This window comes from Mauremys reevesii, linkage group 10 (assembly GCF_016161935.1).
Source record: "Mauremys reevesii isolate NIE-2019 linkage group 10, ASM1616193v1, whole genome shotgun sequence".
NCBI lineage: Eukaryota > Metazoa > Chordata > Testudines > Geoemydidae > Mauremys > Mauremys reevesii.
In genome coordinates this window covers 11,654,483-11,669,411 of record NC_052632.1, presented here as the reverse complement: position 1 = coordinate 11,669,411, position 14,929 = coordinate 11,654,483, and the positions used below count along the sequence as shown (strand labels likewise).

The 14,929-nt window shown below is 44.8% G+C and overlaps 1 long non-coding RNA gene across 1 annotated transcript; it reads right to left on the bottom strand.

Moving 5' to 3' along the window:
• Positions 1–7,099: 7,099 nt before the first annotated feature.
• Positions 7,100–14,651, bottom strand: LOC120373682. The gene is made up of 3 exons (XR_005585649.1): positions 14,391–14,651; positions 12,559–12,856; positions 7,100–8,418 (listed from the first exon to the last, which is right to left on the bottom strand). It is a non-coding gene; the product is annotated as an uncharacterized LOC120373682 (long non-coding RNA).
• Positions 14,652–14,929: the final 278 nt, after the last annotated feature.

The following is a 14,929-nucleotide window of genomic DNA, read 5'->3' as shown; positions in this document are numbered from 1 at the left end:
CCCAGCAGGCGTGGGATCCCAGCTTCTCTTCCCTGCTGGGCACTAGGCGGGCACACATAAATGCCCCAGCGGGTGCCATGGCGCCCGCGGGCACCACGTTGGGGACCACTGAGTTAGAAAGTCCTTGTCTGAGATGGATAGGTTGCACCAGTAAGGCAATGTTCTGCTTTTTTGTCTCTGGGAATCTGAGATCAAATTCTGGTAAAGAAAGAGAATGCGTAAAATGAGTTAGATGGGCCCGACCTAATCTGTACTGAACTTTTGGCTCTGTGCACCATGCAGTCACCAGGCATTTGGGAACATTTGGTGTTTTCTGCTCAGAAGAGGTTTCCAAGTGGGAGACTTATCTGAGGTTGTGTGCATTGGCTGTGCTTGTGTTTAGTGGGGGAAGCTCTCAAAGCATTTTCCTGTTTCTGTCTAGTACCCTCATCATCCCCTCACATCTACAAGCACTAAAATTAGTCGTATTAAAGAGAGAGGCCATAATAATTCCCAGTTCTCACCTTCAGATCTCAAATAGCTAGACAAAGGGAGTAAATATTATTTCTATTTCACAGATGGGGAACTGAGATGCAAAGACTTGCCCTAGGATATTCAGCAGTAGAACCAAGACTAGAACTTAGGTCTCTTCTAAGTCCTAGTCGAGCAGCCTTATCTGCTGGATCTTGCTGCCTTCTAAGAGGCTTATTCCACAAGGTACATCTTGAGCTGTAAGAGCTCTGTATTGTTAAGGTTTCCAATTTAGTCCTTGGCTGGAGCCAGTGCATTTTGGAGGAGATGATGCATTGCAAATTGTTTCATCTGTGACTGCCTGTGACAGGGCACTTACACAGAATGGCATGGCCTATACATGCATATTTTGTGAAATAACTCTTCAGGCCAGCAGAATGGAAAGAGAAACTGAATTAACCCTCTTAATTTGTTCTGAATTACTCCAGATACAGCTAGATTCATTTGGGACTTGGAGTAGCATGGCAGCATGGTTGGCGCTAGATTAGCTGAAGACAAGTGCAATTGAAATAAAGCATTATTGTCTGGCTATGATAGCCGTCACCAAAATAAAAGACAGCTGGGTAGGAAATAGCATGCAGCTTCCAAGAAGCATCCATGGTGTTACCACAGACTGCCGTGATTATTAGCCCTGCTAGGCAACCAGCAAAAGGAGCTGCAGGCAGCCAAATCCCAGGCCAAAAGAAGAAAGAATGGGGAAAAAAATGTAGGCAGCTAGCCCTGAGAAAAAAAAAGAGAAACCGTCTTCATGATCATGATCTGGACTGGAAACTTTTTTTTATTTTAATCCTCTGTGTCAAATTCTTTCCCTTCCCTTTCACACCCGAGCAACCATGAGTAGGGTTATACCCACAGTGTGCGTTGGTTGGGTGCCCATGGACCCGACTCTCCAATGTGCCTGACCTTCCAGATGGTTATGATGTAGCTGGAGGGGAGATGCAATACAGAGTTGCCTGGAACATAGCATGTAGACATATTAATAAGTGAAAAATCTGGTTTTGTGTATTAACCTTTGTATTCTCAAGCTTAAAATCCTGAGACCATTGAAGTCAATGGGACTTTTGCCATTGACTTCAGTAGAGTCAGGATTTCACCCCAAGTGTCCCAGAGAACAGGGATTGTATCAGCCAATGCAGTAGCCATGATGGCCAAGATTTTCACAAGTGACTATGATTTTGGGTGCCCAACTCGAGCCATCTTAAAGGGGCCTGTTTTGCAGAAAATGCTGAGCACCTTCCCTCAGAAACATCAGGCCCCCTTAAAGTGTCTCAAGTTGGCTACCCAAATCATTAATGACGTGTAAGTCTTGGCTTGTGCACTCAGAAATAAGCTCTGGCATATCATTGGCCTTTTAGGGCCACATCCTGGTACTCTCACTCATCCTGCGTCCCTTACACTGTGTGACTCCCATTAGTTGTAACAGGCCTACTTTCAGAGTAACCCTACTCTGTGTGAGTAAGGGTACCAGAATCAGGGGAAATTGTTCTGTACAGTCAGGGGATGCAATTTGCAATGGTGCACTACTGGTTAGGCCCAAGGCGTTCTTTCTCAGATAGAAAATTTGTTTCAGGAAGCCGCAGAGCTCTGCTCTTTTGGGCCTGGTGTTGTATTTTAGCCACTACTCTCAAACAATTGCCCTGCTCGGTTGCACAGCTAGTGGTGCCGAGTTTCATTACATTGGGTCGGAAAAGAGTGTTGGCAGCTCACTGGCACGGGAGCAGCAGTACAACCAGTGACTTATTTTTTCCTAAGAAATGGCATTGAGAGGAGATCTGAATCTTGGCCAGTCAGTCAGATCATAGTGTCTGACACTGGAACCAGAGTAGCTTATTTACTGGGTCATTAGCAGCTTGGCTTCCAATGCCTGCAATTTCTTGGGGCAACTTTTGCCCAAAGACCAGTTGCTGAACACATAATATGTGTTTATTTTGTAGCATGTCTTTCAGACACACTGTCTCCCGAAACACTTTACTAAGGCCCTGATTCTGCAAACTATTTAAACATGCGCTTAACTTTAGACACATGGGTACTCCCATTGATGTTAATAGGACTTTGCTGGACTGGGGCCTTAAACGGTACAGTTAGAAAAGTTAATAATTCTCAGAGCACGTCTATGCAGAGACTTGTGCTAAAAGAACTAAATCGGCTTAATTCACACCTTGAGTTATTTCAGTACTAGTTCTGTGTCTGCACGTGCTTATTTGGATTTAGCTAACGTCCATTTTTTTTTACTAACTGAATCAAAATTATTATTCTGAACTAGGACAGAGATTTACACCAAAATAAATGACTCTACAGTCAATTTAGTTTTTTTTTTTCAATGTTAGGTACGTATCTTCCCCTCCCCGCCTTACCGTTGTATCTGAGCACCTTACTACCTTTAATGTATTTATTCTTACGATGCCCTGTGACGGAGGGCAGTGCTGTTATTCCCATTTTACAGATGGGAAACTGAGCCATAGAGAGATGAAACAACTTGCCAAAGTCACACAGGAAGTGTGTAGCAGAGGAGGGAACTGATCATGGTTATCCTGTCTCCGGCTTGCATCCTAACCACTGTATCCTCCTTCCTCTGGGTGCAATTTGGGAGCAAGTTTGTGTTTAGACGAGCCCTAAATAATAGCAGAGGGAGCGAGGAACTGAAAGACTTAGCCAAGAGGGAGAAGAGATGCTTTTAGCTGAGATTTGGAGTGAGACAGAGAGACAAAAAGATGGAGTGATACAGGCCTGTTACCCGCCCAAAATTCATTTGCACACTCTAGGGGCACCCACCTTTACCCAGTTCCTAAGGCTCAGGCATAACCCTGTCAATTTAAGTACCCACCCGTACCCAATTCCTAGGGCTCTGGGTGTAATTTTCTGCAGGTTTGCAGGACCTTTTACCAGTGAAAGAGCCTTACATAGTAATATCCTTATCCTCTATTTATTGACAATTACCAAAAACAGAACGCACAAACTACACATACAACACTCACCGCTCTCAGTAAGACAGATGAACTTTTCTTGATGGCCAGTCAGGATCAGGTCCACCTGGGGGACTCCAGCTTCTGCCCGGTGTCATTGGCAGGGTGTTGAGGTCTGACAGCTCTGAGCTTGGGGCTGTGTCTTGGAGTTGGTTCCTCAAGAACTTCCTTTTGGACTCCAATTCATATAATGAAACTTGAGTCCTGCTTAGCTGTACCGTGACCAATCATTATACTAAAATTTTATCAATTCTAACCTAGTGTAACAAAATTCTCTAACCAATCCTACCCCATCACCTTAATTAATTTACACCTATCAAAATGAGTTATGTAACTGACAGAAACAATCAAAGAACTAGACAGAGATCATACAGCCAAACAATAGGGAGGTGGGGACCATAAATAGAAAACAACAGAGAAATGAGGATTTCACAACCACAACTATTGATAAGTGATTTCTTGCCAGGCAGAATGCTATCAAACCACGTTTTCTTTAACCATCTTAAGATCTGTTTCTTTATCTGTTGATAGTGGATGCTATTAGGATGGAGTCTCCTTCTTAACAGCCTGATACTACATTGTTTGAATGTCATTTAGATGGAATGTGAGGATGTGACTTCCTGCTTCTTAGCTAATGGCTGCTGCTTTCCTAATCTGGCTGCAGACAAAGGCCTTAGGATTTAGGCCTTACAATATGGCTACAGGAAAAGGCCTTATTCTTACAGGCAGTGCTTCCAGATGGCACTGTGAACATCCGAAGAAGTGGGCTGTAGCCCACAAAGCTTATGCTGAAATAAATGTGTTAGTCTCTAAGGTGCCACAAGTCCTTCTGTTCTTTTTGCGGATACAGACTAACACGGCTGCTACTCCGAAACCTGTAGAGGAGAAGGCTACTGCCTCAGGACTGGCAGGAACTTGAGGAACCAAGTGCTAAGTGAGTAAAGGGAGCAGGGGGAAGATTAGAGAGAGATTGTTTCCTCTTCTCACACAGCTATCTAGCTTTCAGGCTCACATATTTGCTACTTTAAATTTCCCTTGACTCTCCTGGAATCTGCTGGTTGCCATGCCTCCATATTCAGAAGCTCTCTGCCTTCTCATTTCCTTTACCAAATCCTGTGGACCCACTATTTGTTTTTCTCATAGATGAATCAACACACTTGGCCCTAGTGAATAGTTTAACTCTTAAGTAGTGACACTGGAGCACTTGTAGCCACGCAGAAGATATTGGGCTCAGAAAACAACTTGACATGGTTTAACTTCCTGCCCATTCAGGGCTGAAATATATGGGGTGGCTAGTAGAATGGCCAAGTGCTGCTCAGTAACCAGGCCTCAGGAGAGAGAGAGAGAGAGGGTGTTCTCACGGGTTTTTCCTGCCAGTATTCAAAGACAAATGTGTTGAAAGAGAAGAAAAGGCCCAGCCCTTTGGCTAAACAAAAATCAGCCCCGCAAAGCTGTTTTGTGGCTTTGCTTTCTCTTAGGTTGCTCTCTGGCCCACTTCCTTCCTTCACTCTTGCTCACTAGCCAAGAACCTCTTGATGAAACTTGGAGTCTGTAAATCTTTGAATGGAGTCAGGCAGGCTCCTAAGTGACAGTAGGCCTGAGCCTTTTTCTCTTGGTCAAAAGCACTGACTACCAAGTTCCCACATGCAACAGGGGAAGAAGGAGGGATAAGAAAGTCATTAACTCTTTGTGATACTGAAAAGCATTATTCATTCGGTATCTATACAGGGCCCAGCAATGTTCTTTGTTGGAGCCCCTGGTCCTAGTCTATCATGCAGTTGACAAATAACACATAGAAAACCTATTTCCAGTGAAGGAGCTGCCTCTTTAAAGGAATCAAGGGCTATATAGTGCAAGCCCATACCAGTCCGGAGGAAATTGTTTCAAATATGTAAATGAAGCACAGCACCAAACATCTCAGGCCAAGACGCAGTGAATCTGACACATCGTGTTATTAATAGGAAGGGTGCCTCAATTAATTAAGCTCTTAAAGGGTGATGCGGAAACATCAAAAGAAATTTGTTGGGGTGATTTGAAAAGCAGAACATTGCACCATAGCTAATTGTCAGAATAATTATTTTCTGCCGTGCAAATTACTGGGAGCAAATTCACTGCAGTACATTTATGTGTATTTAATTATCATCAGGAACTGGAGTCAAGGGACTATATTTAATATGTTCTTAATGAAATAGCCAGAATTTGTGTGTGTTTGCAAAGAACTCATTATTTTGCCACAGCTGGATTCGTTTATTTTAAATAAATCATTATGACAGATGCAGTTTCTATGCTACTGTACACTTGCCTATTTATTGCAAAGATCATGGTTTCATTTGCACGGCTGGTTTATATCAAAGAAGTTCCCCCAATCTTGCCTGTGAGCCGTATGGTTTTGCATGTTGCAATGAGAAATTCAATGTAAAGAGAATCATATTATTTGAGCTGGGAATTAAGGGGTAGAGGGAATTGGAGGAATTTGATGATCCTCTGTGGAGAGGAAGGCTGGATGGTTTTAGGTTTGGTAATAGGATATGGAGCCTTATACTTGTGGGGTTCCAGTTTTAAGTCTCGTCTTACCTGCTAGTAAGGAAAAGATGCCACAGTCTGATGGCTATTGGGTGGCTTATGCAAAATGAGCTAGTGGTTTCACTTGAATTCCGAATGAATGAGACATAAAAAAATAACCCAAACCCGCCATCACAAATAGCACTATCTGGCCCCCTGGATTGGTAAAGAGGCCATGGAAAGCGGAACTACCAATTTCACCCTATAGATGATTCTTTTCAGTTGGGATTCAGGTTTGTGGTACCAGCCCTGTGGTAAAACAAGGCTTTTGGAAGTCAATCCAGCCCTAAACTCACTACAAAGCTTTATATGGTGACAAGAACCTTCTGTGATATAGACGAAGCTGGGACTAGGTGTTTGGTCACCTCCAGCAATGGAGTTCCCAGAGAAGGGCAGGTGAGGGATATATCTGGCGGTCCTCTTTAGGGATTCAGCTTGGTTTCCACGGGGAAGGCAATGCAGCCCTCATCGCTCAGTAGGGCCTTGGGATGTGCTCATCTGGTTGCAGTATTGCTTCTGAGTCAGACAATCCCATGGTCAAGGTCCCGCACTCTTCTCTTCTCTCTTGATGCCCACCGTACACTGCTACATAGCTTAGGGTCTTTACACACCCCCAGGGGTGCTCCCTTTTACTGCTCTCTAGAGTGCCAGTTCCCGCAGAGTAGGAAGGAGAAGGTGGAGCCATACTGGCCAGCCAAGATGGCTGTACACACTAAGGAGTGCATGCTGTGCTCTCCTAAGGGATGCCACTCTTGGCATGGGCCCATTGGGAATCTGGGAGCCTCATTAATTGAGGCTGTGTGGCTCCACACCACTCCCAATGCAGGCCTTTCAAGTCCAAGCTGCCTTCCTTGGTCTCCCAGCTCTTGCCTAACAGTTTAGGGGAGTTAGCTTTTGACTAGGAACAATAACCTGATTGCACCTAGCCTTGTAACTAAAGCACAATTGTGACCATGCGGTCGTTGATTAGTTCCTAAAATAAGAGAGGAGGACAAGCGGGGCTCCGCAGTTGGCCAGGTCCCTGTGTGCACTGTGCCAAGTGAAAAACACAGTTGCAGTGTAATTAGCAACACAATCCATTGCCAAGCACAGGTTTATTTCTTTGTTTTCACTTGTAGATTCCAGCCCAAGTTGGGAAATGCAACAAACAAGCCATGGGTGGGTAGGGCAGGGAGGATGTTCTGATGACGACATCATAAGCACAAGTGGTTTGTGTGCCCTCAGCACCTTATTCACAGTGTCCCTGTGCTGTATTGTATATAATTAATGGATCCTCTGAGGGTTCCTCTTCTGTTGTTCTGCTTTCCACCCCCCCAGGGCATCCTACTCTGTTATTTAGTTTAACAACATAATTAACAGAATTTGCAATTTGCCTCTCTGTCCATCCCCTAGGAATCCCTCTCCAGCTGCTCTCTGCTGTCCACTCAGGGGCCCTTTCTCTGCTGTGCTCTTTAATTCTGCTTCCAGGATGTTTTAAAAGTGTGTGTACGTATGTAGGGTAGGTGGAATTCATTTTCAAGTCACAGTGGAATGAATTTTAAGAGCACCCCGAAGGTACAATTCTCTTCAGTGTTCTCTCATCTTTTGTCTTCTTCATTTCCCCTCCTCCCCAATAAAATTCTGCATAGACACAGAACTCTGCTGTTGCTCTCAAGCTTTGTCCACACTAAGATTTTTAGGAAACTATCCTCCTGTTGCTATAGCACCAGTGCAACACTGCTGGTGGTAGCAATGGTACCAACAAACTCGTATAGGCTGACAATAGGCCTTTGCACGGCTGAGTTGTACAGAACTACCCTGAGCAGGGTCAGAAAACATGGTGATTAAAAAGCCAGTGGCCAGTCTACATTAATGCTTCCACTGGTGGAGCTGCATCAACATCACTATTCCAGATTTCCCTCTAATCCTCAGTGTAGGTGCAATGCTAGAGGGAGTCATTTGAGCATATCAAATTATTCATTTACGAACCACGTACCAAAGTGCTTATCATTCCAGATTGTTACAAACACATTTCAGCCAATGAGAGGCAAGTATTCCTACCAGTGGTAGATCTTCAGAATGTGCTATTCAAGAGTGATATCACATGGCACTGTTTCTGTTTCCTGATTGATTGACATCAGTCGGAGAGTGGAAGAAGCAGACATTAAGAAGAAGAAAGGCCACAAAGAATGGGAGAAGTGGTGGAGAGGCCTACAGTGCTGCCGCAGGGTTGCCAACTCTCATGATTTTGTCACGAGTCTCGTGATCATTATTGTTTTCCTTAAAGTCCCAGCTCCTGGAGTCAAGTGGAGATGTGATGATTTCATCCTTCATTCTTAAAGAGAAATGAAGTTTCGAGCCCTTGTGGCTGTGGAGAAAGCTTCAAAATGCGACCGCAATGCACCTGAAAGAATCAAAAAGCAGAAGGCAAATAAATAGAACCCCAAATGCTGCTGCAATCCTGCAGCTGACAACAGCAAAGGTTAAAAGTGTGTGAGTGCTGCACCCACAAATCAGCTTTACTTTTAAAATCACTTACTTTCTCATTCTGCTCCCAAACCCACAGTGACAATGTACAGAGGGAAGCTGGGTGCACACTGCAGGTATTTGGCCATGAACTTTGCAGGCATAAAAGCTCCTCACTAAACATTCTGGAGGGGGAAAAAAAATTGGGCACAAAGCAAACGAGGGTTTGTGAACCTGGCTAAGTCAATTCGGCATTAACTTAGGTGCTAGTTGACACTGTTTCACAACATTCTCCTATGGGATTGCCAGTGGACATGGCTTGTGGTACAGTGGCAGGAGCTGGGATCTGTGTGTGGATGGTAGGAAAGGGAAGCTGACACTACCGATGCCTATCCTGTATTGATTCTGGTTCTGAATAGAAAACATTTTCCAGACTGCCCCTTTTGCAACTTCCAACAGGACCATCCGTCTGTTTAATATATAAAAAACATTGTTTCTGGTTGTCACTTGTCCTTGGCATGTTGCTTGTCAGATCGTGATTTTAACCGAGGTACAATTCTGACCCAGCCAAGAGCTATGTCAGTACTGCACAAATGAATGAAATGGCAGACCGAGATGCCTGCTGCCCCCCCACCCCCATCATTCAAAGCAAACATCAGAGGAGGGCTCATCTTTGATGTGGCTCTTGGGTCTGCAGCCTCAACAGAGGAATATTTAGAGCAACATTTACACAGATCCTCAAGCCAGACACTTCCGTGAACACGCCACCTTCCCACAACTCTCTGTCCCCAACCCTGTTGGTGAGTGCTTTGGAACTAGAGCATTAAAGCTTCGTCGCAGATGCAACTGTGCCACTGGAGTAATCAAGAGCAGCCTTGGCCTGTGGGGAAGAAAAAGAGAGGGAGAGGGGGAGGTATGTGTGTCCTTGATACAGCTGTTGTGAGAGGTGCTGCTTCACTCCAACCAAGGCGCTTGCTGGGAGATGTTAGCTGGGCAATTAGAAGAAGTTGAGAGCAGGGATGAGAAGACACCAAGAGAAACACTGAGAAGGGGATGGCTTTGTGTCCGCGAACAAAGCTCTTTTTCTCAGCGGGGCTGCACCGGTCCCCTCCCAGACAAATTAATTCAGTACAACACCTGCTCCTTTTAACACGGCTCCAGTAAATACAGATCAGACACTCAAGGAGCATTCCTCTCTCTCTCTTATGACATAGGGGGCAGACTGCAAACTTCCTTCCCCTTTCTCTCTCTCCCCCACCCCCACTTCCCTTCTCTCAAGGTTGGCAGGATCATCTTCGCCCAAACGTGGAAAAACAGTTGAAAGATTTAGGGGAGAAAAACAAACAAACCCCAAGCTGGCAAGAGGTGAAGTGTGTGTAATTGCTATTCCTTATGCGGTCCACTAAAGCTGCATGTTTTAACTATCTGAGGACAGCAAGGAGTTTTCTGTTCTGAGACAGTCAAATATAATACAGTGGCGTTTGTAGTTTCTCTCTTTAGTGGGAGCAGGGGGAACTAAGTGGTCTTCATTTTCACTGGGATTAGCTACATTTCCTTCTCCTTTCATGTTGGCAACATGAGGTTTCATCAAGCCTCTGATCTTGCACTGCGTAAAAATATAGCATTACAATCAAACTGCAGAAGAGAGGGCTTGACTGTCACTTGCATTAAATTGCATTCGAAACAACATTCTTCAGCGAATGGGAGGCTAGTCTGGGGAGCCACTACGACAGTGCGCAGTGCTGCCCTGGAAGCCTTGCCCGCACAGGGTAGCTCTATTAATTGGTGCTGATTAGAGACCCTCTCACTATTACTTATTATAGGACGTTGGTCGTGATGCTCACATGTACAAACTTTGCAATTCCCTAGATTTGGCTAGGATGGTGCAACTCTGGCAACAGGCTGAGAGACCAAGGGCTGCACTTAATTTACAGATAAATGTATAGAAGCTTTAACCCCTGACGCATGTTTGCTCATATGCCCTCCTTTTGTTTTTCCTGGTTATTCAGCTTTGTCTTGCGTGCACAGTTTGATGGTGCATTTCAGGGTGCTGTTTGCTACGTTTGGCCCCTGGACTGCCCTGCCAGGCTGCAACCAAGTTTGAAGTGTGCTCACTCCCTCTGGAATGGAGAGAACTGGCCTCCTCGGGTGGTTGGAAGCATTGTGGCTTTTCTTTATACTTCGGAACGTTGTTGAAGGGCAGGAGAATCTACTCACACCTCCTTGTGTGTTGTGGTGTCTCTCACCATTTGCTCCTGCATTGTCTGGTGTAGCTCCCTATGTCCAGTAATGAGCATGTTTTGATTTCCTAGACCCATGGAAAAATAGATATGCAAAATTAAAGAGCTGAAAACTACCTACGACAGAGGGGTGTATGGGCTAATGTAGTTGGCATTGCTTTTCAGGATGTTGAACCAGACACAGTGGCTCTAGAGCAGTGTTTCCCAAACTTGGGATGCCGCTTGTGTAGGGAAAGCCCCTGGCAGGGCGGGCCAGTTTGTTTACCTGCTGCGTCCGCAGGTCTGGCCGATCGCGTCTCCCACTGGCCGCGGTTCACTGTTCCAGGCCAATGGGAGCTGCTGGAAGCAGTGGCCAGTACGTCCCTCGGCCCGCGCCGCTTCCCGCAGCTCCCATTGGCCTGGAGCAGCGAACCGCAGCCAGTGGGAGCCATGATTGGCTGAACCTGTGGATGCAGCAGGTAAACAAACCGGCCCGGCCCGCCAGGGGCTTTCCCTACACAAGCGCCGTCCCAAGTTTGGGAAACACTGCTCTAGGGCATAGCAGTGCCTCTCTCTGTACAGCTCTCTATTCCTTTAGTGCATTGTTACCATTGTAATGGTGGCCAAAAGTTTGCTAGGCACCTTCCAATACAGATCCCTGTCCCCAGGGGCTTACAAACGAATTCCAAGACATGACATCACTAGGGGTTACCAAGCAAACTGGGGGTGGTGGTGGTGGTGCATGGTATGATGGAGTAAGCAATTGGCTTTGTTAGATAAATAGATAAGAATGAATACATAAAAGACTTAATCACCTAGTTCCTTGAAGGCACCATGGAAGAAGTGGCTCATTAGGTGGTCTGTAGTTCTGTGGATTAATTCAGGAAGGGTGCTCCATGCATAGAAGGCAGTGTTGGAGAAAGCACTGCATCACCTCCCAGGCTCATCCTGCATCATCTCAGCTCCGATGGCTGCTCCGAGTATGCTGTGATTTACCTCTCTTCATTCCCAAATGGGCAAATGCTTTGTAAAAAAGGTCATGTCCCTTTAAATCTCTCCCTCAACATGTTTCACCGTGAGATCAGAGTGCCATGGGTCAAGCCAATCAGAGCACTAGACTTTCCCTTTGTCTCTCATTTCCAAATGCGGGCGTCTCATGCTGTTTGGAGTCACCTAGCTCTTGCCTTACAGCCGCTATTGTTGGCAGCAGTTTGTTCCGTTTAATTAGAGTTGAGGATTTAGGGAAAGTTGTTAATTTAAGGTTAAATAGCCCTGGCCACAAAATGCAGACCCAGATTTCAAGCACCCTGAAGATGGGAGCTCAGCCACAAACTGAAGCTCCAGTACAGAAGAGCTATCAATGAGATTTGGGACAAGGGTGCTGGGTGGGAGTGAGGCTATAAACAGCCTTTACTCATGGGTGACCGAAGCCCAGATTCCAGCACCAGTCCCATCCAAAGCCTGTGAAATGACCATCACAGCCAGCAGTTTGCAGAAGAGAGGGGCTAACCAGGCAGGGACAGCTGAAGGAGGGAAAGGCATGAGGCTGAAAGGGAGAAGATGATCCTGCAAAGGAGTTGGGTGTGCAAACATTTGGTGTCCATGTGGCATACGGAAGCAGTGTGTTTTCTGCTCTGGCATTTCCTCCAGTAAAGTGAGGAGCAAAGCAGTTTGGCTGTTTGTCTGTACTGAGAGATGACAACACCATCACACACATTCTCTAGTTTCCGCTCTCTACAATAGAATATATAATATCTGCAAAATGCCTAAATTAGTGGCTAACACCCCAGTGAAATATCCAGAAGAAAAAACATGTCTTTTTTTCTATACAGGAAATAAAACTCTTTTCACTGACTTACTTTTAAAATTCCAGTTGCTGTGGCAACTGGACTCAGAGTTTAAAGTAGCTCTGTCTTCTATACATCATTGTTTAACTTTCAGTTGCTGGAGCAACAGATCGCTGGGAACAGCCAGCATGGTTGGGGTTTCTCTTTCTTTCTTTCTTCCTCTAAGTCACTTTTCTTTGGGTCTCATTAGTGCCAATGTTCATTTGCTTTTCACTGAGGACACACACTGTCGACATATGATGAGGAAGATGTCAGGCAGGGTTAGAAGAAATGGAGGTTAGGTCAAAGGCTCCTCGCAAAGGGAGAATTCCTGGAAAAGATTTTTTAAAAATAAAAAATAGGAAGGAAAAGAAAATAAATTAATGTGTTTATTTTGTGCCCCGCGATCTGAGGGTTGAAACATGTATAGCTCCAGCACCCCTCAGTGTCAGGATCTAGAAGTGTCTCACTTAGCTTTTGGTGGTTATGAACCACATTGGTTTGTCCAAAGTGGAGACTTACCTAGGTCAGCAAGCTTGGAATATACTTCCCACAAGCTGAGTTTCCATTGAATATAACAACTTAAGGCAGTGCCTTAAAATCACTGCACATAATAACTGTTTAATACCACTTACACCTAATACTTTCCATCTGGAAAGACCCCAAAGTGTCTACATCAATATAATTTATAGCCATACGCTTAATTTCATCCATCACTGAAATGTAGCCACCTCTGAGTGGCATGTAGTGGCTTTTAAACCGACCACAGCCAGGGCCGCCCAGAGGATTCAGGGGGCCTGGGGTCTTCCTGCTGCCAAATTGCCGTCGAAGACCCGGCACTTCGGCGGCGGGTCCCGGGGCGGAAGGACCCCCCGCCACTGAATTGCCACCGAAGACCCGGAGCAAGTGAAGGAACCCGTTCCAGGGCCCCCGAAAAACTCTCGTGCCCCGGGGCCTGGGGCAAATTGCCCCACTTGCCCCCCCACCCGGGCAGCCCTGACCACAGCAAAACCATATAGCAGTTTAGGACAGGAAGTTAATAATATTATGGACCATCGGGGAAAAAAAGAAACAGTGCCCATTTGCCTTCTGCAAGAATAATTTCAGATGATTAAATGAAAGGTGTCCTATCCAAAGGCCCAGATTTTCAAAAACCCTTACCTCCCACAATTATTTAGGTGCCTAAATGGGAATGCAGATCTTTTGAAAATCTGTCTCCACTTGTGAGTGCTGAGCACTTGAAAATAAATCCTTAAGCTCTTTTTGAAAATCTGGCTCTAAATTTGCACCACGCAGGAAACAGAAATAATTACCTGTGTGATCAGGACAGGAAATACTAGCAAGAAGGAACTCAGGAAAGGTCTTTTAAAAACAGTATGTGTAAAACAAGTCATGTGGCAATAAGTCAGCGCTTGACCTCAGAGAAGTGTCAGTGCTTCTCTAGAAGTGTTTATATTAGAGTATAGTTCTTCAGCCTTGTCACCTAATCAGAAGGTATTAGAGCTCTGTTTCATCTATATCAGGGGTAGGCAACCTATGGCACACGTGCCAAAGGCGGCACGTGAGCTGATTTTCAGTGGCACTCACACTGCCTGGGTCCTGGCCACCGGTCCGGGAGGCTCTGCATTTTAATTTAATTTTAAATGAAGCTTCTTAAACATTTTAAAAACCTTATTTACTTTACATACAATAGTTTAGTTCTATATTATAGACTTACAGAAGAAGACCTTCTAAAAACGTTAAAATGTATTACCAGCATGCGAAACCTTAAATCAGAGTGAATAAATGAAGACTTGGCACACCACTTCTGAAAGGTTGCCGACCCCGATGTATATCCATATACATTGTTTCATGATAACACGTACCACATTGTGACTTCCAAGATTCTGTGCACTGTAGCCATAATGTTGGAAGGCTTCTGCTGGGCTTAATTCTGGATTACTTGTACACTCCAAACCTCCGCTGGAATAATGGGGGTTTGGGGTTTATGTGGAATCGATGAGATGCAGGAATGGTGATGGTGGTAAAACACAGCTCCACAAATTTTACTGCCACATAATTGCTCCTTGCTATATGATGGTGAAATACACAAGCATGTGTATCTGATCTATTATAATAACGAGAGCTGGTAACATTTTTCCAAATTTGGAGTTTGATTAATTTTTTTGTTGAAAATTTGATTTCTGGCTGAAAAAAAAAAGTTTGACAAAATGGTCATGTTTTTTTCCAACTAATTCCAGTAAAAACTTATTTAGTATGAAAGCTGTATGTAAAACGATTGCCACTATGGATACTATATTAGGAATACAGGTATGAAATCTGACCAAATTAAATGGCAGGAATTGTTGTGCAAGGATTAGATAAAAGAGAGAGACAGACTCCTGACTTCTACCCACCACTGCTT